Below are 23372 nucleotides of genomic sequence, written 5' to 3' on the forward strand. Positions count from 1 at the left end.
CCCAACAACTAGGCATAAATACATCTTTACAACTTTGCATCTTCCAATTCATGAACATTGTATATTTCTCCTTTTATTTTGTTGTTCTTTAGTGTCTTTTACTGAAGTATTATAGTTTTATCTACAAATATTTTACATATTGTTTAAACATCTATTCCTAGTATTTCTTATTTTAATGATATAATAAATGGCATCATCTTTAAGTTTTTAATTTTTAACTATTTGTTTGGAGTGCAACACATTTTTATATGTTGATTTTGTATATCCAGCAACTTTGCTAAACTTTCATATTAATTTTAATCATCTATATATAGGTTCTGCTTAATTTTCTATATTCCAAATCATGTCATCTGTGAATTCTTCTTTTCTAATCTTTATGGTTTTATTTATTTTTCTTGCTTTATGTACCTACCAGTGAAGACACAAAATATAACGTTGAATAGAAATAGTGTTAATGTCTGCTGGGCATGGTGGCTCACGCCTATAATCCCAGCACTTTGGGAGTCCGAGGCAGGCGGATCCCGAGGTCAGGAGTTTGAGACCAGCCTGGCCAACATAGTGAAACCCTGTCTCTACTAAAAATACAAAAAAAAATTTAGCCGGGTATGGTGGCACGTGCCTGTAGTCCCAGCTACTCGGGAGGCTGAGGCAGGAGAATCGCTTGAATCCTTCTCTTTTCTTTTTCTTTTCTTTTCTTTCTTTTTTTCAGATAGGGTCTCACTTTGTCACCCAGGCTGAAGTGCAGTGGTGCAATTGCTGCAGCCTCAAACTCTCAGACTCAGATGATTCTCCCATCTCAGCTTCCTGAGTAGCTAGGACTACAGGTTGCATCACCACACCCAGCTAATTTTTTTGTATTTTTTGTAGAGATGGGGTTTTGCCATGTTGCCCAGGCTGGCCTCAAACTCCTGGACTCAAGCAGTCTGCCCACCTCAGCCTCCCAAAGTGCTGGGGTTATAGGCTTAAGCCATGGCACCCAGCCAGAAGTTTGGGATTTTTCAATCTGGGCCTGGAAAAGACAGATTAGTCTTTCTCAACTGGTAGAGAAATTATCAGGACAAAAAATTTTTTGCAGTGAGATAAAGCTGACATGTAAAGAGAAGCTGAGATAGGAGATTGATGGGAAGAAATCTGAAAATTTTTATATCACTGTTTCTGGGATCTCCTGAGACCCAGTATTACGTGTTCCCTTTCAGTAACTGTGTATTCAACCCTTCATTTCATTATGAAGATATCATACCTTGATATTTTTTCAGTAAATTTATATTTTCAGCCTAGTTTGTTTGCAACCATAAGGAAGTCTCAATGCATACATGATGGTTGCAAAAAAAAAATACAAAAAGTTATCAAGCAAAAGGCAGGATTTTCTCCTCTCCTTCTACCTTACTGTTCTCATTATAGTATTAACTACTCGCAACAGTGTTCTTAATATCTTTCCGTGTTCTTTCTATGTATATTACACATGTGAAATTATATATTTATAAACTACTTTCATCACTGTTTCACTCAGCGTTATGTTGCAGAATTCTGTGTCAAGATACAGAAAATACACTTTTACCTTTTTAGTAGATGTGTTGCATGGTTGTACCCCTATCTGTATAACTAATTTCCTATTGATAGATATTCAAAAGATGTTCCCAATTTAGTGATATTACAAAACAAAGATATAAAATTCTTTGCTTCATTTGTTAATTCAACAGAAATACATTGCCCATATTACGTGCCAGACAATTTTCTTGGCAAGTAATTTTTCAAGCTTCTATTGGTAGAGAGGGGAAGAAATAAACAAGAAAACAAATACATGTGAACTAAATAATTTCATCTAGTGGTAAGTTCTGTGAAGACAAATAAAACAGGGAGATTTCATACAAAGGGAAAGATGTGGGTGTAGAACTTCTTCAGAAAGGGAGCTGGGGAAGTAAGCAGTGGCTCACACCAATGGAGTCCCAGTGCTTGAGGAGCTAAGAGGGGAGGATCACTTGAGTGCAGGAGTTTGAGAACAACCTGGACAACATAGCAAGACTGTCTCTCCAAAATTAAAAAATAAAAAAAAATTAGCTGGGCATGGTGGCATGCTCCTCTAGTCCCAGATATTCAGGAGTTCAGGAGGCTGAGGTGGGAGAATTGTTTGAGGCCCGGCCCAGGAGATGGAGACTATAATGAACCATGATCGTGCCACCCCAGCCTGAGCTACAGAAGGAAACCCTGTCTCTTTAAAAAAAAAAAAAAAAAAAAAAACCCGGGAGGCGGAGCTTGCAGTGAGCCGAGATCGCGCCACTGCACTCCAGCCTGGGCGACAGAGCGAGACTCCATCTCAGAAAAAAAAAAAAAAAGAAAAAAAAAAGGAGGAGGATCTGGGTTGTTTCTGCTGCAAGGTGGGTGATATTTGGCCTAAATCCTGAATGATACAAAGAAATGGGCCCTGTGTGATCAAGGCAGACGAACATGGAAAGCAAAGATCCTAAGGCGGTAACAACTTGGCAGTTTGGAGGAAAAGAGAGGTGGCCAGTGTATGTGTTAGACTTCTTGGAATCAGTGGAAACCAATATAACAGTTTAAGCAGGAAGATAATTTATTGAAAGATACTTGGCAGCTCACAGAATCTCCGGGATGGCAAAGAACCATCTTGGAGACTGGCCTACCAAGACAAATTCCCAAAAATCACACTGTGGAACTGGTCTAGAGGTGGCCAGTGTATCAGTTAGACTTCTTGCAATCAATGGAAACCAGTATAACAGTTTAAGCAGGAAGAGAATTTATTGAAAGATGCTTAGCAACTCACAGAATCTCTGGGGTGGCAAAGAACCATCTTGGAGACTGGCCTACCAAGACAAATTCCCAAAATCACACTGTGGAACTGGTCTAGTGGGAACATCACTACTGTGCTTGCTGGTTATATATGCTATTGCTTGCACCAGTAATGATACTGCTACTGCTGACTCTTAAATTTCCATGTATCTGCCACCTTACCCTCCACCCTTATTTACGACACTAGTTTCCAATTTAAAGTCTGCAGAAGTGACTCCCTCATGTAGATCCTATATGTGTTTGTACATTTGTACTGGTATTTTTAGACTAAATTCCAGAGGAACAGTTGAGTTTAAGGAGAAGCATATTTACATATTTTTTTAAGACAGGGTCTCACTCTTGTTGCCCAGGCTAGAGTGCAGTGGTGCAATCATGGCTCACTAGAGCTTCTACCTCCCAGGCTCAAGTGATCCTCCCACCTCAGCCTTCTGAGTAGTTGGAACTACAGGCACGCACCACCGTGCCCCGCTAATTAATTTTTTGTAAAGGCAGGATCTCCTTGTGTTGCCCAGGCTAGTCTTGAACTCCTGGGCTCAAGCAATCCTCCTGACTTAGTCTGCCAAAGTGTTGGGGTTACCCAACACTTGTTATTACTCATTAACTCTAGATTTATGTTTCAGGGTAGGATTGCAGAGCTGCATATATTTGGACTTCATTCTGGCTCTGTAGCAGTAATCGTGCATCATTGGGCAAATTAGTCTACTTCTCTGGGCTTCATTTACCTTGTGTATATAATATGGAAATGACTACCATGTTTCTGAGACTGCCAGTTGTCCCCCAGTATCCTCTTTCCCCTTCTATGTGCACAGAGCCCCAAATTTTATCTAGATCCATACCTATGCAGAATCAATACTAATTTACTCTTTTCCCTTAGTCATAGCCAGCATTAAAACCTGTTGAGCCAGTGTCAGCAATTTGTAAGAAAATCCCAGAGGTTAATAATGAAGCACTTTTTAAAAATGCTGCATCACAAACTTTCTTTGTGGTACATGGGATGATACTGGATAGAAAAACAGATATTTGTGCCACTGAGTTAAAGTGATTGAACACAAATGTAAATGTGAAGAAATTTTAGAAATACCTTAAATGATTTGTTTTGCTTACATATTTCTTTTTATATATACAAAAATGATACATAGTTGAGTACATGTCTAAGTAAATCAAAAAGATATATTTCAGTAAGCACACAATAAAAATCTTGATAAAAAGGCATGTCACAATTTAATTGAAAGCATTTTTAAAATTTTTAGATTCAATTAAAAATAGTAAATGTGGTACATATACACTATAGAATACTATGCAGCCATAAGAAAGAATGAAATTATGTTCTTTGCAGTAACATGGATACGGTTGGAGACCATTATCCTAAGCAAATTAATGTAGAAACAGAAAACCAAATACTACGCTTTCACTTATATATGGAAGCTAAACACTGGGTACGTACACTGTTTTACTCAACATTTTGGGAAGTAACTGCCTCTGACTTCAACTCAAGAAAACACTTTTTTTGTTGCTAATGTAATCAATTTTTGTAATGGCGTCAGCAAATAAAAGTATGCTTATTTAAAAAAAAAACAAATAAGATTAGACATAAAGATGGGAACAATTGACACTGGAGACTACAGGAGTGGGAAGGGAAGGAGAGAGAAAAGGTTGAAAAACTACCTATTGGTTACTATGCTCACTATCTGAGTGACGGCTTCAGTCATACCCCAAACCTCAGCCCCACACAACCATGAAACAAACCTGCAGGAGGATCACTTGAGGCCAGGAGTTCAAGGCCAGCCTGGGCAACATAGAGAGACCCCCATCTCTTAAAAAAAAAAAAAAAAAAGTAAGAAATTGGCCGGGCATGGTAACACATGACTGTTATCCCAGCTACCCAGGAGGTTAAGGCGGGAGGATTGCTTGATCCTAGGAGTTCAAGGCTGCAGCGAGCTGTGATCACGCCACTGTACTTCAGCCTGGGTGACAGAGTGAGAATCCGTCTCTATTTTTTTTTAAAGCTGATGTTATAGGAACAATGTTCTCTGACAAACATGAAATAAAATTAAAAATCAATGCAAATAGTTAAAAATTAGTTGTGAAAACAAAACCTTACTTCCAAACAACTCAAGGTCCAACTAAGAAATCAAAAGATAGTGAAATCACTCCAGATAAACAACTGGTGCAGTGCAGCTAAAATGGAACTTAGAGGGAACTTGATAGGCTTTACATTTTAGAATACAATAAATAAAAAACAATAAATAAACCGAGCACTTAATTCATGAAGTTAAAAATAAGATAGAATGAACTCAGGTAATATAGAAGAAAATAAACATGAGAATAGAATTTAATTATTTAGAAAACAAAATAACAGAAAAAGAGATAATACCTCCAAAAGTTTTTTTTTTATTTTAGAATAATAATAAACAGACCAATATAAAGATAGAGACAAAAAGAAGGAAAACATAAAGGATCAAAACAAGAAAAACAGCTATAGTAGAGACTTAAAAAGCCTTAGAAAGATAATTTGAATAGCCATATTCAATAAATTTGTAAAACCTAGATGAAATAGATTATTCTCTATGAAAATATAAGTCACCAATAAAGCTTAGAAAAGCTGAGCAAATAAATAATCATTCAAAAATAATAATATTAAAATGTCTACCTTCTATAATAAAGATGTTATCTGTATATAGATTTATAGGCAGTCTTAACAAATGTTCAAGAAACAACTAAATCTCATCTTACACAAACTGCTAAAAGGTTATTGAAAAAAATTTCTTTTAAAAGGAAACATGGCCAGGCATGGTGGCTCACACTTGTAATCCCAGCACTTTGGTAGGCCAAGGCAGCCAGATCACTTGAGACCAGGAGTTTGAGACCAGCCTGGCCAACATGTTTAAACGCCATCTCTACTAAAAATACAAAAATTAGATGGGCGTGGTGGTGGGTGTCTGTAATCCCAGCTACTCAGGAGGCTGAGGCAAGAGAATCACTTGAACCTGGGAGGTGGAGATTCCAGTGAGCCAAGATCGTGCCACTGCACTCCCACTCCAACCTGGGCGACACAGCAAGACTGTCTCAAAAAAAAAGAAAAAAAGAAAAGAGGAAACACGACCTATTAATTTTTTGAGACCGTATAAGAACAAGGAAAAAAAAATTATAGCCACATTTCACTTATGAACATGGATGTAAACACAGTAAATGTATCAACAAGTTGAATCAAACAACATATTAAAAAATAGACTGTGACAACTTTACATCAGAAACACAAGAATGGTTCAACAACTAAAATTATATCGTAACTCACCATATTAAGGAATCAAATTTTAAAATGTGACCATTTTAATGGTCAGTGGATAAGGAAAATCTGTTTGATGATATTTAAAACCTATTCATGATTCTTAAAAAACAACAACAAACAAAAACTTCTTAGCAAAAGAGGAAAAGAAAGACACCTCTTAATGTCATGATTGACATCAATGCAAAACCCATAAACACATATTAATGGTTACATTTAGAAGCATTTTAATAAAAGTTAGGATGTTATATAGATGCATGGATATTTTCTATTACCATTACTACTCAAGATTACATTGGAGACCTTAGACATGTTCAGATTGGCTTCTTATTTTATTTTATTTTATTTTTTTGGCTGGAGTGCAGTGGCGTGATCTCGGCTCACTGCAACCTCCCGCCTCCTGAGTTAAAGCAATTTTCCTGCCTCAGCCTCCCGAGTAGCTGAGACTACAGGCGTGCGCTGCCATGCGCCGCCAATTTTTTGTATTTTAGTAGAGATGGGGTTTCACCATGTTCCCCAGGTTGGTCTCGAACTCCTGAACTCAGGCAATCCACCCACCTCAGCCTCTCAAAGTGCTAGGATTACAGGCGTGAGGCACCTAGCCCAGCCCAGATTGGCTTCTTTTATCAAGCAATATGTACTTAAGTTTGTTCCAGGTCTTGTGGCTTGATAGCTCATTTCCTTTAATGGCTAAATACTAAATAATATTTCACCACATGGATAGATATACTACAATTTGATTATCCATTCACCTTTTGGAAGGACATTTTGGTGCTTCCAGTCTTTGGCAATTATGAACAAAGCTGTAATAAACATTCCTAGCAAATTTTATGTGAACGTAAATTTTCAACTCATTTGGGCAAATACCTACGAATGCAATTCCTGAGCTCTATGGTAAGACTATATTTAACTTTGTAAGAAACTGCCAAACAGTATTCTAAAGTGGCTATACCACTGTGCATTTCCACCAGTAATAAATGAGAGTTTGCATTGCTCCACATTCTCCCCAGTATTTGGTATTGTCAGTTTTTGGATTTGAGCCATTCTAATAGGCGTGTGGTTGTATCTTGTTGTTTTAATTTGCATTTCCCTAATGACATAAGGTGTTATTATGTCATTAGGTATATGGTGTATGGTGTATGTGGTCTCATATGTTTATTTGCCATCTGTGTATTTCCTCTGAGGAGGTGTTTTTCAGATCTTTAGCTTATTTTTTAAATTGAGTTCTTAGTTTTCTTATTGTTGAGTTTTAAGACTTCTTTCTATATTTGAATACAAGTTCTTTGTCAGATATGTATTGTGCAAATATTTTCTCCCAGTCTGTGGCTTGTCTTTTAATGTTCTTAACAGTGTATTTCACAGAGCAAAAGTTTTAACTTTAAGCGAAGTCCAGATTACCAATTTTTTCTTTCGTGAATTGTGCTTTTGGTGTAGTATCTAAAAAGTTATCACCAAACACAAGGTCACCAAGATTTTCTGTTATGTTATCTTCTAGAACTTTTAGTTTTGCACTTTACATTTAGGTATATGATGTGTTTTGAATTATGAGTTGTGAAATGTGTGAAGTCAGTGTCTATATATATTGTTTTAACATGTGGATGTCCAGTTGTTCCAGGAGCAATTGTTGAGAAGACTACCCTTTCTCCGTTGAATCTCGTTTGCTCCTTTGTCAAAGGTCAGGTGAGTATATTTGTATGGATCTATTTCTGGGCTCCCTATTCTGTTCCATTGATCAATTTGTCTATTCTTTTACCAATACTACACTTTCTTGATTACTATACACGTTTGCTAAGCCTTGAAGTCAGGTAGTGTTAATTCTTCCAGTTTATTCTGCCTTATCAGTACTGTGTTGGCTATTTTGGGTCTCTTGGCTGTCCATATAAATTTGAATTTGTTGATATCCACAAAATAGCTTGCTGGGCTTTTTATTTGAATTGCATTGAATCTATAAAGTTGGGAAAACCAAACATCTTCTGTAAATAGCTAGCCAGTTATCCCAGCACCATTTATTGAATAGAGAGTTCTTTCCCCATTGCTTATTTTTTCAACTTTGTCAAAGATCAGATAGTTGTGGGGGTGCAGCATTATTTCTGAGTTCTCTATTCTGTTCCATTGGCCTATGTGTCTGTTTTTGTACCAGTACCATGCTGTTTTGGTTACTGTAGCCTTGTAGTATTGTTTGAAGTTGGGTAGCATGATGCCTCCAGCTTTGTTTTTTGTTTGTTTGTTTTTTGTTTTCTGTGTTTTTGTATTTGTTTTTGTTTTTGTTTTTGTTTTTGTTTTGCCTAGGATTGCTTTGGCTATTTGGGCTCCTTTTTGGTTCCATATGGATTTTAAAATAGTTTGTGCTAATTCTGTGAAGAATGTCATTGGTAGATTGACAAGGATAGCATTGAATCTGTAAATTGCTTTGGGCAGTATGGCCATTTTAACAATATATTGATTCTTCTTATCCATGAGCGTGGAATGTTTTTCCATTTGTTTGTGTCATTTCTGATTTATTTGAGCAGCATTTTGAAATTCTCCTTGTAGAGATCTTTCACCTCTCAGTTAGCTGTATTCCTAGGTATTTTATTCTTTTTTGTTGCTATTGTGAATGGGATTGCATTACTGATTTGGTTCTTAGCTTGAATATTTTTGGTGTATAAGAATGCTACTGATTATTGTACATTGATTTTGTATCCTGAAACTACGAAGTTGTTTATTAGCTTACGGAGCTTTTGGGCAGAGACTATGGGAATTTTTAGGTATAGAATCATGTTGTCTGCAAACAGGAATAGTTTGATTTCCTCTTTTCCTAGTTGGATGCCTTTTATTTCTTTATCTTGCGTGATTACTCTGGCCAGGACTTCCAGTACTATGTTGAATAGGAGTGGTGACAGAGGGCATCCTTGTCTTGTTCTGGTTTGCAAGGGGAATGCTCCCAGCTTTTGCCCATTCAGTGTGATGTTGGCTGTGGGTTTGTAATAGATGGCTCTTATTCTTTGGAAGTATGTTCCTTCAATGCCTAGTTTGTTGAGGGTTTTTAACATGAAAATGTTAGCAGAAAGGGGTCCTGATCCAGACTCCAAGAGATGGTTCTTGGATTTCATGCAAGAAAGAATTCGGGGCAAGTCCATAGAGTAAAGTGAAACAAGTTTATTAAGAAAGTAAAGAAACAAAGAATGGCTACTCCACAGGCAGAGCAGTGCTTGAGCTGCTCAACTAAGGATACTTATTGTTACTTCTTGATTATATGCTAAACAAGGGGTGGATTATTTATGAGTTTTCTGGGAACGGGGTGGGCAATTCCAGGAACTAAGGATTCCTTTCCTTTTTAGACATTCTAGAGTAATTTCCTGATGTTGCCATTGCATTTGTAAACTGTCATTGCACTAGTGGGAGTGTCTTTTAGCATGCTAATGCATTATAATTAGCATATAATGAGCAGTGAGGACTTCCAGAGGTCACGCTCATCACTATCTTTGTTTTGGTGGGTTTTAGCTAGCTTCTTTACTGCAACTGTTTTATCAGCAAGGACTTAATGACCTTTATGTTGTGTTGACTTCCTATCTCATCCTGTGACTTAGAATGCCTAACCTCCTGGGAATGCAGCCCAGTAGGTTTCAGCCTTATTTTACCCAGCCCCTATTCAAGATGGAGTCACTCTGGTTTGAATGCCTCTGACAAAGGGATGTTGAATTTTATCAAAAGCTTATTCTGCATCTATTGAGATAATCATGTGGATTTTGTTTTTCGTTCTATTTATTGATGAATCACACTTATTGATTTGCATGTGTTGTACCAATCTTGGATCACAGTGAGAAAGCTGGTGGATTAGCTTTTGATGTGCTGCTGGTTTTGGTTTGCTAGTATTTTGTTGAGGATTTTTGCATCTATGTTCATCAAGGATATTGGCCTGAAGTTTTCTTTTTTTGTTGTGTCTCTGCTAGGTTTTAGTATCAGGATGATGCTGGCATCATAGAATGAGTTAGGGAGGAGTTCCTCTTCAATTTTTGGGAATAGTTTCAATAGGAATGGTACCAGTTCTTTATACATCTGCTAGAATCCTGCTATGAATCCATCTGGTCCTAGACATTTTTTTTGGTTGACAGGCTTTTTATACTGATTCAGTTTTGGAACTCATTATTGGTCTGTTCAGGGATTCAGTTTCTTCCTAGTTCAGTCTTGGGAGGTTGTATGCATCCTGGAATTTATCAGTTTCTTCTAGGTTTTCTAGTTTGTGTGTGTAGAGTTGTTCATAGGCGTCTCTGAAGGTTTTTGTATTTCTGTGGGGTCAGTGGTAATGTCCCCTTCATCATTTCCGATTGTGTTTATTTGGATCTTCTCTCTTTTTTTTCTTTATTAGTCTAGATAGCAGTCTATCTATCTTATTATTTTTTTCAAAAAGCCAACTCCTGAATTTGTTGGTCTTTTGTATGGTTTTTCGCATCTCAGTTTCTTTCAGTTCAGCTCTGATTTTGGTTGTTTCTTGTCTTCTGCTAGCTTTGGGGTTTGTTTGCTCTTGTTTCTCTAGTTCTTCTAATTTTGATGTTAGGTAGTTAATTTGAGCTCTTTCTAACTTTTTGATGTGGGTGTTTAGTGCTATAAACTTCCCTCTTAACACTGCCTTAGCTGTGTCTCAGGGATTCGTGTATGTTGTGTCTTTGTTCTTATTTGTTTCAAAGAATTTCTTTATTTCTGCTTTAATTTCATTATTTGACCCAAAGTCATTCAGGAGCAGATTGTTTATTTTCTTCTCTTTTTCTTTCTTTCCTTTTTTTTCTTTTTTTAGCAAGAGGTTTCAGTTTTTACTTGTTTAAAGAGTGTAGGTGGTAGTTTTAACAAAAGACTTTTGGTAAAAGCAGCTAGCAATAAGATCATAGCCATCAAAGCAGTTTCTTTCAGAGAAAATGGCCATTCCTTTAAGTGCTACATGTTTTTGGAAGTTTCTTAGAACAGTCTTAAGGTTGTTTAATTTCTATGTAATTGTGTGGTTTTGAGTGATTTTTTCAGTATTGATTTCTATTTTTATTGTGCTGCGGTCCAAGAGTGTGGTTGGTATAAGTTAGTATTGTGTTATTAATTTCACATTTCAGTTGTTCACTGCTGGTATATAGGAAAGCAATTGACTTTTGTAAATTAACATGGTATCCTGTAACTTTGCTGTAATCACTTATTAGTTCTAGCATTTTTTGTTTGTAAATTAACATTGTATCCTGTAACCTTGCTGTAATCACTTATTAGTTCTAGCATTTTTTGGTCAATTATTTGAGGTTTTATAATAGATAAATATGTTATCTGTAAGCAAACAAAACTTTATTACTTCCTTCTCAATCTGTATATTTTTTCTTTTCTTTCTTTGTCCTACTGAATTACCTAGGATTTTCAATATAATATTGAACAGAAGTGGTGAGAGGGAACAATTTTGCTTCACTCCTAATTTTAGTGAAAAGCATCTACTTTACCATCATTAAGTATGATGTCAGCTATGGTATTTGTAGATGTTCTTTATCAAGTTGAGAAGTTCCCTTCTATCCTAGTTTGCTGAGAGTTTTTATCATGAATAGGTATTGGATTTTGTCAGATGTTTTTTCTGCATCTATTGATAGGACTATATAGTTTTTCTTTTTTAGCCTGTTGATTTGATGGATATAACAGTAATTGATTTTCAAATACTGAATCAGCTTTGCATAGTTTGTATAAATCCCACTTGGTCACGGTGTCTTTTCATCAATTATAGCGATTTTTAGTGGTTATTTCTTCAAATACTGCCTCTCCAGCATTTTTTTTTTCCTACTAGAACTCTGATTAGACAGGTGTTGAAATTCCCAGTCTTTCTTCTGTGTATTTTACATCCTTTTCATTATTCTCATCCCTTCGACTTTCAATGCTGCACTCAGGAAATGTTTCCAGATCTGTCTTTCACTTACTTTTTCATGTGTTTTTAATACTTAGTTTAATCCACTTCCTGAGTTTTAATTTTCAATTACTATGTTTTTGTTTTTTGGAAATTCTACCTGGTACTTTGTTAACTTCTCTGGCCAGTTTTGATAGACTCTTGGATTTTTACCTGAGGGAAATTTGCAATTTTTAACATAGATGATTAGGCAAGATAGATTCAAACAGAAAGCACTAGTGCCACTGGGCTGAGGAGACAAACAAATAGAAATTGAGAGACAAAATATCAGAGCAGAGAAAATCAAGGAAAGTATATCCAAAACTTGCATGTCATCTTCCCTCAAGACATTTGCCAGTTGCTAAGTTTTACATGCACAAGATGAAAGTTCAAGAAATCCAGTTAAAGAAGCATCTTTGAGGCTGAAGAGCTGAACAGGGATTTCAGCAGCTTTGGGGTGGTAGGGACACAGAGGTTCAAGTTAAAAAGATTGGCAAAGGTGGAAAACTATATAAATACCACAGACTTTTAGAAGATACCACAGAAAGCCATATCCTAGGAGTAAGGGCAAAAACCAAAACAAAACAAAAAACTGAATCATCTTTTACAAAGCCTAAAACCAGGCCTATATAGAATTAAGATAATCTGTCCCATCTGTCAGAAGAAAACTGACTTAGGAAGGAGAAAACATTATTTAAACCTTTTACAGTTTTAATACACAAGGTCTGGCATTCAGTAAAAATTATGAGGCATGCTATAAGAAGGACCACATAACGAAAAAACAAATTTAAAACAGATGGTAGAAATATCCTCACAGTGATTCAGATATTGAAGTTAGCAGACAGAGACTTTAAAATAATAATGATCCATGTTTAATTGCTGATCAAAAAGAAAAAAGAAAAAAAAGTTTCTAAAAACAGTGATTAAGATAGTCAATAGAACAAAGGGAAAGACAAAATTTCAGCTGACACTTGGAATCTATTTAAAAGGTCAAATGGAAGTTTTAGAATTGAAAATAATCTGTAACTAAAATTAAGAAGTAAGTTGATGTGTTTAATAGCAGATTTGACACATCTAAACAGGATATTTTTACTGGAAGACATATGACTAGAAATTATCAAGATTAAAGCACAGAGAAAAAAGGATGGAAAATACATAACAAAGATAAGAATATATAGAACATGGTGACATCTTCTGACTTGTGTATAAATCTCAGAATAGGAGGAGAGAGAATAGAATAGTAGCAGTATTTCAGAATATGTTGGCTGAGAATATTTTCCTACTGCTGAAATATATCAAACCACAGATTTGAAAAGCTCTCTAAGAACAGAGGTAAGATAAATACAGACGATCACACTTGGGATCAGCATAGTCAAAGACAAGCAAATTATAAAAGCAACTTGAGAAAAATGAGATGTTTCTTTCAAATGGGCAATTGAGTGAGGGAAGCCAGATAAATGACTTTTCAATAGGATCAATGAAAGTCAGAAAACAATAGAGCAATATCTTTAAGTTGTTGAAACAAACTATCCATAAAGCTAGAATTCTACAACTGGCAAAAAAATTCTTCACAATTAAAAAAATTAAAAAGCAAAATAACGACATTTTCAGGCAAAAAAGTTGAAAGAATGTATTGCCAGCAGATTTTCACTAAGGGAAACATTAAAGGGAGTTGCTCAAAAAGAAAAGAAATGGTCTCAGGTGGAAGTACAGAATAGAAAAAGAAATAAAGAGTGCTGGGAAGAGTAAATATGTGGGTATATTAGAGTGAATATTGACTTTATCAAATGACAAAAATAATGCCTTGGGCTTAAAATATTTATAAAATGAAATCTATGACAACAGTAGGACAAACTGGGGCGGTAAATGGATTTAAAATTTGTAAAGTTCTTTCATTGTTTGTGAAGAGATAAAATTACTAATTTCATAGGGGCTCTAACAAGTCAAGAATATATAATGTAAATACTAGGACTGCATAATAAACTAATAAGGGGAAAATAAAATAAAAATACTTGAGTCATCCAAAAGAAGAAAATAATTAGTAAATTAACTAGTAAACTTTAAGATATGTCAGAGAAAAACATCAGAAGAATAAGATACCAAGAGAAAAAAGAAAATATTTAGAAAAGTTTAAGAGGCTAGGGAATAAAATGAAAAGGCATTTCATGTTGTATAACATGTTTGTATTGGAGTCCCAGAAAAGGAGGAGCAAGAGAATGGTACAGAAATAATGTTTGAAGACATAATGGCTGAGATTTTCCCAAAACTGAAAAGTGATCTCCAGGCTTAGAGATTTCCACAGTGATTTTCACCTCCTGGTATTCTCTCCTCCTATATAGTTTTCTCCCGTATTGCAGAGGGCTAATCTGTATAACCAATAAAAGAGTGCAGAAAGGATGGAGTGTGCTTTCCAAGGCCAGGCATAAAGGATATTTCACCTTCCATCTTGCTGTCTCAGATCACTTTCTCAGAGAAGCTAACTGCCATGTCATGAAGACATTCAGGTAGCCCAATGGAGAGATCCATGTGGCAGGAATTGAGGCCTATTGCCAAAAAACAGTACTAACTTGGCAGCCAATTGAGTAAGCTATGTTGGAAGCAGATCTTCCAGGCCCAGTCAGACTTTCAGATAACTGCATTCTTAGCTGTCTTCTGGTATTCAACCTTAAGAGAGACCCTGAGTCGCGCTCGCTTCGGCAGCACATATACTAAAACTTGGAACGATACAGAGATTAGCATGACCCCTGCGCAAGGATGACACGCAAATTCGTGAATTGTTCCATATTTTTTGTATGTGCTATTCAGTTGTGAACTGGTGGGCCGTATGTAACAGCTGACCAACATGTGAAGATACTGGTACTTGATAGCCTCTTAAGGAAAATTTGCTTCCAAATTCTAAGCTGGAAAGTCACTGGAATAACTTTTAAAAAGAATTACAATACATGGCTTTTTAAAATTTCATTACGTATGTTAAGAATTGTGTACAAATTGAAATGTCTGTACTGATTCTCAAGCAATAAAATCTCAATTATGAAAATAAAAAAAAAAGAGAGACCCTGAGTCACAGCCATAATCATTAAGCCACTCCCAGGTTTTTCACCCTAAATAAACTGTAGGAGATAGTAACTGTTGATTGTCTTATGCCACTAAGTCTGGGCTAATTTGCATGCAGTGACAAATAACAAATACAGATTTTTGAGGCCTGGAGTTGGAGTGCTGCTGTAACAGAAACCTAAAATGTAATGGCTTTGGAACTAGGCAGTATATGGAACACAAAATGGTGAAAACCTTGAAGAGCTTTTAGGTGTTTGTTAGTAGAAACCTGATGGCATTTTAGGAGACTGCAGGTGATGACTTAAAATGAAAGGGAGGTAAATTTTGCTGAATATTGGAGGAAAGGAAATCTTCCTTATGTAAAAACAAAGTTTAGCAAACCTAGTACCTTCAGTAACATGGAAAGTAGCAAACATACCAGATGAGCTAAGTGATCTAGCTAAAAAGAATTTTCAGGCAAAGTATTGTGTGCCTCCTTGATTCTTCATTTTGCTTATAGTAAAATGTGAAAGGCGAGAATAAGCAAAAAATAGAACTGTTTTAAAAAAGTTGAGTGAGGGAAGCCAGAAATCATTGGATTTGAACATTCTCAGCCTCTCCAAATGACACAGAATGCTGAAATTAACAAATGGCTTCCAGACAAAGGTCAAATTTAAGGCACTTTGAGAAAAACCTGGTCTAACAGATGAAGCTGAGAGTGTGCCTGTAAAATCCTTTTAAAGATCTCAGAAGGATCCAAGGTGATGCTTTAGATACTTTTAATCAGAGAATAAAAGTTATGTGACTCTTAGGTGTGCTGTCCCCAGCAGCATCAGTGGAAGCCCAGTGTAGAAAAGGGATCACTTCAGTGAGATTTGTGGGTGTGGCTTTTGCTTAGTAGAGTAAATCCAAGAACTTTAACAGAATACCCACAAAGTTTTAAAGATACTTATATTGGTGGAAACACCACTAGCTTGGACTTAATGGGCCAGAAATAGAAAAAAGGAAAATAAGTCCTTGGATTTGGAAACATTTATAGGCATGAAATAGGCCAAGAAAATCATGCAACCAAAACCAATGATAGTGTTTCATGAAAAATGAAGAATAACTCAAAGAAAAGAATCAAGAGCCCAGATGGTAAAGCCAAGAGATATGGAGAATTGTTCCTGTGCAGGATTAGCAATGAATTCCGATCAAGGACTTTAAAAATTTGTCCAGGTGAATTTCAGAATTGCTGTGGACTGTCTGCTGTACTCATTCCCCCATCCTTTTAAACAGGAGCATCTATAGCAGTTATCCTTTGCCTGTGCCACCATACTGTTTGACATGGGAGACACTAATAACTTGTCACTTTAGTTCATATGCCTTCAGACTGAAAGGAACAATACTTGAGCTTTTATGAAAGAACTACACCCAAGAAGATTTACCCATATCTGGACCCGATATAAAGTTTTGTACTTCGAGCTCGTGCTGTAACGGATTAAAACTTTTGAGGGTGACTATTTTTTCATATGAGAGGGACATGAATAATTGGGTTAGAGAAGGTGGAATGTGGTAGCTACCCACCAAGATGACCTCCAGTGATTTTTGTTCCTTGGTATTAAACTCTTGGGTAGTCCCCTCTCATTCCGAATACAGTTGGCCTCTGTAACTGATACTTCTGAGACAATATAATAAAAGACAATGTGGCTTCCATCTTGTGTTCTTTTAGATCACTTGCTTTGGTAGAAATCAGCTGCCATGCTAGGAGTATACTCAACCAGCCCAATGGAGAAGTCCATGTGACATTGCATTGAGACCATCTGCTAATAGTCAGCACTGAATCAGACACCCTGGAAGTGGATCTTCAACCTTAGTCAAGCCTTTAAATGACTGCAGTCTTAGCAAGCATCTTGACTGCTATCTCATGTGAGACTCTGTGTCAGAAACACCTAGCTAAGCTGCTTCTAGGTTCCTCCAACATAAACGCTATGAGATAATAAATGTATTTTTATTTTTCTAAGAGACAGAGTATATGTTGCCCAGGCTGGCCTTGAACTCTTAGGCTCAGCGATCTTCCTGCCCCAGCCTCCTGAGCAGCTGGGACTACAGGCATACATCACAGTGCCCGGCTTGATAATAAATGTTTATTGGTTTTACCTGCTAAGCTTTGAAGGTAATTTTTAAATGCAGCTATAGATAGCTAATAACATAATTTTTTTCCAAAACCGAGGGGGTTTTTCCCCGAAAAACAACACGAAGGATAAATACATGAAATGACATAAGAACCAAACCGCTAAAATCAAAGACAGGGAAATTTTTAAAAGCAAAATTCTGTTCATATAAAGATAAAAAACATATTATCTTCAACAGAACAAAAATTGAATAGATAACTGTGACTCCTCAAGAGAAACAATGAAAGTCAGAGGCACCATAAAGTTATCTTCAATGTGGTACAAGAGAATAACTGCCAACCTAGAATTCCATAACAAACGAAACTATCTTTCAGTAATGAAGGTGAAATAAGTACATTTTCAAGAAAACACAAACAAAAAGCTTTATCACCAGCAAACCCACACTAAAAGATCAAGTGTTTCCCCCCTCACCCCTGCAAGCAGAAGAGAAAGATCCCAGATGGAAGCTTGGAGTTGAAAGATATTAGGAAAGCATGTAGAAGTAAATCTGAATCAATTATGCAATTATGTCTATGTAAAGCAGTAATAACAACGTCTATTGGGGCTTATGATAGAGAGAAAATTATAATATATGAACAATAGCACATAAAGTAGGAAAGATGGGATTAAACTGAGTTAAAATGTTCTCTTCATTGGCAAGAAAAAAGAAAAAGTACTCATGTACATTAGACATTAATAAGCCATGGGTAAATAATATAAACTATGATAAAGCACTTAAAGACAAGTAAAGAATGAATTACTACAAAACTGATAAAAGGAATAATAAAACATCCAATCAATCCAAAAGAAGAAAAGAAAAGGAGAAAAATGATTGTGGAAGAGGTAGAAAAAACAAAAAAATAGATAGTAGATTTAAGTTCGCATATATCCCTACCTAATTATATTAAGTATAAATGACTGTATTGTCCAGCTAGGAGCAAATCATTTTCTTAGGAAGAGAAACTATGATCTGCTGTTTGTAAGAGACAAACTGTAATGAAAGAAAAGCTTAAAGATAAAAGGTCATGTCATGTAAACACTAACTTAAAGAGATCTGGTATAGATATATATCACTCTCAGATAAAGTAAAATTCAAGAAAAAAATGTCTGACTAGAAATACAGTCCTATTTCATTAAGATAAAACTAATTTATCAGGAAGATGTAATAATTTTAAAATTATATGTGCATAAATAACATTGTCTCAAAACACATAAAGCAAAATAACAGAACAACAAGGAAAAAGAGACACATCAACAATCATACTAGGAGTTTTAAAGATATTTATCTCAGTAAGTGAAAAAATAAACAGACAAAAAAATTTTGAAAACCAATGAAGATATAGGAGTAAAAACAATGATTTAAATGCACCTAAGAGACATGCACCGAACACTACACCCATTACCATGGAATACACATTCTTTTCAAGAGCACATGAAATATTTATAAATATTGACCATATCCAAGGCTATAAAACAAATCTCAATACAGTTCAAAGAATTGAAATTGTGGAATACGTGTTTCCTGATCACAAGGGAACTGAGTTGGAGATCAATACAAAAACAACACACAGAAGTAAACAGTAGAAGAGAAAAAGGAAAGAAACACCATGTCTTTAGAAATTAAACCATACATGTCAAAATAGCCCATGGATTAAAAAGAAATCACGATGGAAATTTAAAAATAGTTTGAACTCAGTGTTAATTAAAATACTGCAAATCAAAAACTGTAGGATATAGCTAAAGTAGTGTTGGAGGGAAATTTATAACTTTGCATGCGTAAGAAAGGAGAATGACTGAAATCAGTTAGAGATTCCTCTCAAGAAGCTAGGTACTGAGTAACAAATTAAACCAAAGGATATACAAAGAAGAAATAATATAAATAGCAGAAGTGAATAAAATAGAAAACAAATATTAAATATAGAAGATCAACTTACCCAAAAGCTTGGTTCTTTAAAATGACTTAAAAAAAAAAAAGAAAAGGAAAAATCTCTGGGATAATGATTTTGAAAGACAGAGAAATCACAAATAATATCAGCAATGTATAAGGGGATATCAAAACATATCCTACAGATGGGAAAATGATGAAATTGCATTGTCAGTAAATTTGCCATTTAAGAAAAACTGGACAAAATCTAGGAAAATATAACAATAAAATAGACACAGGAAGAAATAGCTGGTCCTAGGATAGAAGGGCTTTTTTTTTTTTAAAAAAAAAAAAAAGAGAGAAGAAACAGCCAGAATAAATGTACGCAAAATGTATTTGCAACTCAAGGATGTCACCGTTGACACACCATTGACACACACTTTGTTTTGAAGATTGCATTTTTTAAAAGTCATCAAATATTACTTCATTTTTTACCTTTCATTTTAAATAAACTTTTATCGATTTTGGGGTAGTGCTTCAGTATTTTTAATGCGTTATTTTTAGTTATTGCTTTAAAAATTTTATTTGAGTGATAGGCATGTTTAAAAATGTGTTTTGCATGCTGTTTTATATGTTTTTAAGTTATGTTTGAAATGTGCTTAATATTTAGCTTTTCTATTTTAAAAATGTTATTAATCTTGGAAATTTTAAAGAAAATACCCATCTTCACTAATATTTCAATACTATATGAAATAAGACACAACTCTTTCTATATTGTTATTTTGTCCTAGTTTTACAATCTCTAGTTTGCATGGTGTTGATTCTAGGAAAGGTGTTGAAAAAAAGTGTTCAAGTTTTGTAAATATTCCATTTATTTATTGTCAGCTTAAGTGCAGGAGTATATAAATTAGTTTGAGCTTACTGATTTTGTTGTTGAAATCTTCTATATCCTCACAAATTTTTTATCTGCTTGCCCTATCAGTTTCTAAAAAAGGTGTATTAAAATCTTCCTCTATGATTGTAGATGTCTCAATTTTTTTCTTTTAATTGTTAGATTTTACTTTATAAATTCCAATCTTATATTGTTAATTATAAGTTGAGGATTATGACCTTATTCATTAATAGTTCCTTTTATTATTACTATGCAGTGACTGTTTTCAATCCTTATTAAAGCTTTTGTCTTTAAATGATATTTTGGACTCATGCTAATAATTTTAACCTATTGTAACTGAACCAGACCAATTGGGTTCAACTTTTATGTAACAGAGTTGTGAATTGCTTTTCAGTTGCTATGGACCTCCCAGGTTCAAAGTCATGTAACCTGAGCATGCCCAGATGAACCAAGTGTGCAACCACTGGTGGAACCTAAATGCTCAGACCGAGGAACAGGGACTAAAGTAAGAAGCAGACACCACTGACATCATGACCCCCAGCAGCAACTCATTGCAAGATTCAATCGGATCACCCCTCATTATCCTATACTTAAAAAAACCCGACCCAGGCTGGACGCTGGTGACTCATGCCTGTAATCTCAGCACTTTGGGAAGCCGCGGTGGGTGGATCGCTGGAACCCTGGAGTTCTAGACCAGCCTGGACAATGTGGCGAAACCCGGCTCTACAAAAAAATACAAAAATTAGCCGGGCGTGGTGGCATGCTCCTGTAATCCCAGCTACTTGGGAGTGGCACTTCAGCCTGGGCGACAGAGCGAGACCCCGTCTGAAAAACAACAACAAAACAAAAACCAAACCAAAACAAAACAAAAACCTGGCCCAACCCCCAGCTTGGGGAAACAGGTTAGAGTGTTTCCTCCTCCCGTCTACTTGCCAGTCCGGTCACAATAACCCTTTCACGTTGCAAAAACCTGGTGCTTCCGTGTTCAGCTTTGTGTTGCACAGGCAAACTAGCCCGGTTTGGTTTGGTAACGCCATCTTCCATTAGTTTAATATTTTCTTGGTGTATCTACCTAACTTTTACTTTCAAACTTTATAGTTTTGTTATCTTCTCTTGTAAGCAACACAGTGATGGAATTTGTTTTTGAGATATATTGTGAGGATCTATCTGTCTCAATATGTAAGCTTACTCTGTTAAAATGATTGATGAACTTATGTTTATCATAATATTTACATTTACATTTTCTGTTTACCATCTTTTATCACTGCGTCTTTATTTTTTCCTTCCTTAGATTGGATTGAGAAACAAAATGTATTGCCTTTTGATTCCTCTCTTGGCTTAGAAGCTATAGAATATATTTCTGTTCTTTTAACAGGAACCCTTAATATTTGATGTACATAACTACATATAAATTTTTCTAACAATGTCTGTAATTACTCAATTTTTATTTTATTATTATTATTTTTTTGAGACAGAGTCTCGCTTTGTTGCCCAGGCTGGAATACAGTGGCTTGATCTCGGCTCACTGCAACCTCTGCCTCCTGGGTTCAAGTGATTCTACTGCCTCAGCTTCCCAAGTAGCTGGGATTACAGGTGTGTGCCACCAAGCCTGGCTAATTTTTGTATTTTCAGTAGAGATGGGGTTTCACCACGTGGGCCAGGCTGGTTGAAGTCCTAACCTTAAGTAATCCGCCCGCCTCGGCCTCCCTAAGTGCTGGGATTACAGGTGTGAGCCACCACGCCCAGTTTGTGATTACCCAATATTTCTATCTTTCTTCTGAATACCACATGACTTTTATCCATTGAGCATCAAGACCAACTCCAAACCTTGTAATTGTTGCATAGCATTTTAGCTTCAACTTTTCTCGAAGATTAGATAATGTTTTCTTGAAGAGTTCATTAATTGTCTCACATATTTTGTAAGTTTCAAAACTCAACATTTTTGCTATATTTTATACTTTTCCTCTTGATTTACTTACCTTCTGGCTGAAGTTCATTATTTAATATTCCTTTGCAGAGAATATTTGGAGGTAAATTTACTTAATCTTTAAATGATGGCAAATATCTTTAAAATTGCCCTTATAACAATAGTTCAGCTAGGTATGAAATCCTATATAGAGTCATCTTCTCTCACCACTTAAAAAAATTATGATGTTGTCTTATAATATCTATGAGGTACTGAAAAATTCTATTTTTAGTCTAATTCTTTTGTATTTAATCTGTCTTTTCTTGCTGTTGACTTAAAAAAGAATTCTCTTTACTTTTTTATTTTTGTAATTTTACTATGGTGTGTCCAGGTATGTTTTTATTTATCCTACCCAGTGCTTGTAGCACATTTTCAAATGGGGATTCTTTTATGTTTTTTTGTTACAATTTATTCTTTTTTTAATTTTTAATTTTTGTGGGTACATAGTACATGTATATATTTTGATACAGGCATGCAATTCACAATTACATCATGGAAATTGGGGTGTCCATCTCCTCAAGCATTTTCCTTTATGTTACAACCAATCCAATTATACTCTTTTAGTTATTTAAAAATGTACAGTTAAGGTATTATTGACTATAGTCCTGTTGTGCTATCAAATACTAGGTCTTGTTCATTCTTTCTCACAATTTTTTTGTACCCATTAACTATCCCCACCTCCCTGCCATCCCTGCCACCCACCCCAGAGGAATCTTGTGTTTTCTCCAATTCAGAAACATGCTTAGCCTTTATCTCTTCCAATACTGCTTTTCTTCCATTAACACACTTGCATGCACTCCTATAACAGGTGTATGTTGAAAACGCTCAATCTATTCTCCATGTCTATTAAAAGCTCTTTCATGTGTTTCAATGTGTTTGTTTCTCCTTACTGCATTTCAGAGAAATTCCTCAGGGCTATTTTCACATTGATTCTCTTTATTATAACCACTGTAGGCTTTATTCCATCTGTTAACTTATAATATTTCAATGGCTATATTTTTTTATTTCCAAGATTTCTAATTATAATTCTAATACATTCTCTTAAAATATCACTCTACTTGTGCTTCATTTCTGCCTGCTTATTAATTCATTGCTTGCTGTTTTTAATAACATCATTTTTTCATTTACCTTTTTGTAAGACAGTTTAGTTTCTTCTGGAGTGAACTTACATTCTAAAGTTTGATTTATTGGCTACTTTCATAGCATTAGATTACTTTATGGGGTTTGGAGTTAAATTTGCAGAGTCAATTTGAGTAGGAAGTTTATCCTTTCTTCCTTCCTTCCTTCCTCTCTCTCTTTCTTTCTTTCTCTTTCTTTCTTCTTTTCTTTCTTTCTTTTTTTTTTTTTGTGACAGAGTCTTGCTCTGTTGCCCAGGTTGGAGTGCAGTGATGCCATCTCAGTTCACTGCAACCTCTGCCTCCAGGATTCAAGCAATTCTCCATCTCAGCCTCCTGAGTAGCTGGGATTACAGGCGCCCGCCACCATGCCCGGC

At 35.5% G+C, this 23372-nt stretch overlaps 1 long non-coding RNA gene and 1 other non-coding gene across 3 annotated transcripts; both read left to right on the forward strand.

Annotated features, from left to right (window-relative positions):
* Positions 1 to 2293: 2293 nt before the first annotated feature.
* LOC129048330 (uncharacterized) lies at positions 2294 to 21165 on the forward strand. 2 transcript variants are annotated; one of them, XR_008510574.2, is made up of 3 exons: positions 2294 to 2375; positions 7701 to 7774; positions 20309 to 21165. It is a non-coding gene; the product is annotated as an uncharacterized LOC129048330 (long non-coding RNA). The 2 variants fall into 2 exon arrangements; XR_010141602.1 differs by having other exon boundaries at positions 2294 to 7774.
* On the forward strand, positions 14657 to 14761 carry LOC112135263 (U6 spliceosomal RNA). The gene has a single exon (XR_002916569.3). It is a non-coding gene; the product is annotated as a U6 spliceosomal RNA (small nuclear RNA).
* Positions 21166 to 23372: the final 2207 nt, after the last annotated feature.

Source organism: Pongo abelii, chromosome 8 (genome assembly GCF_028885655.2).
Source record: "Pongo abelii isolate AG06213 chromosome 8, NHGRI_mPonAbe1-v2.0_pri, whole genome shotgun sequence".
In the NCBI taxonomy this organism is placed as follows: domain Eukaryota; kingdom Metazoa; phylum Chordata; class Mammalia; order Primates; family Hominidae; genus Pongo; species Pongo abelii.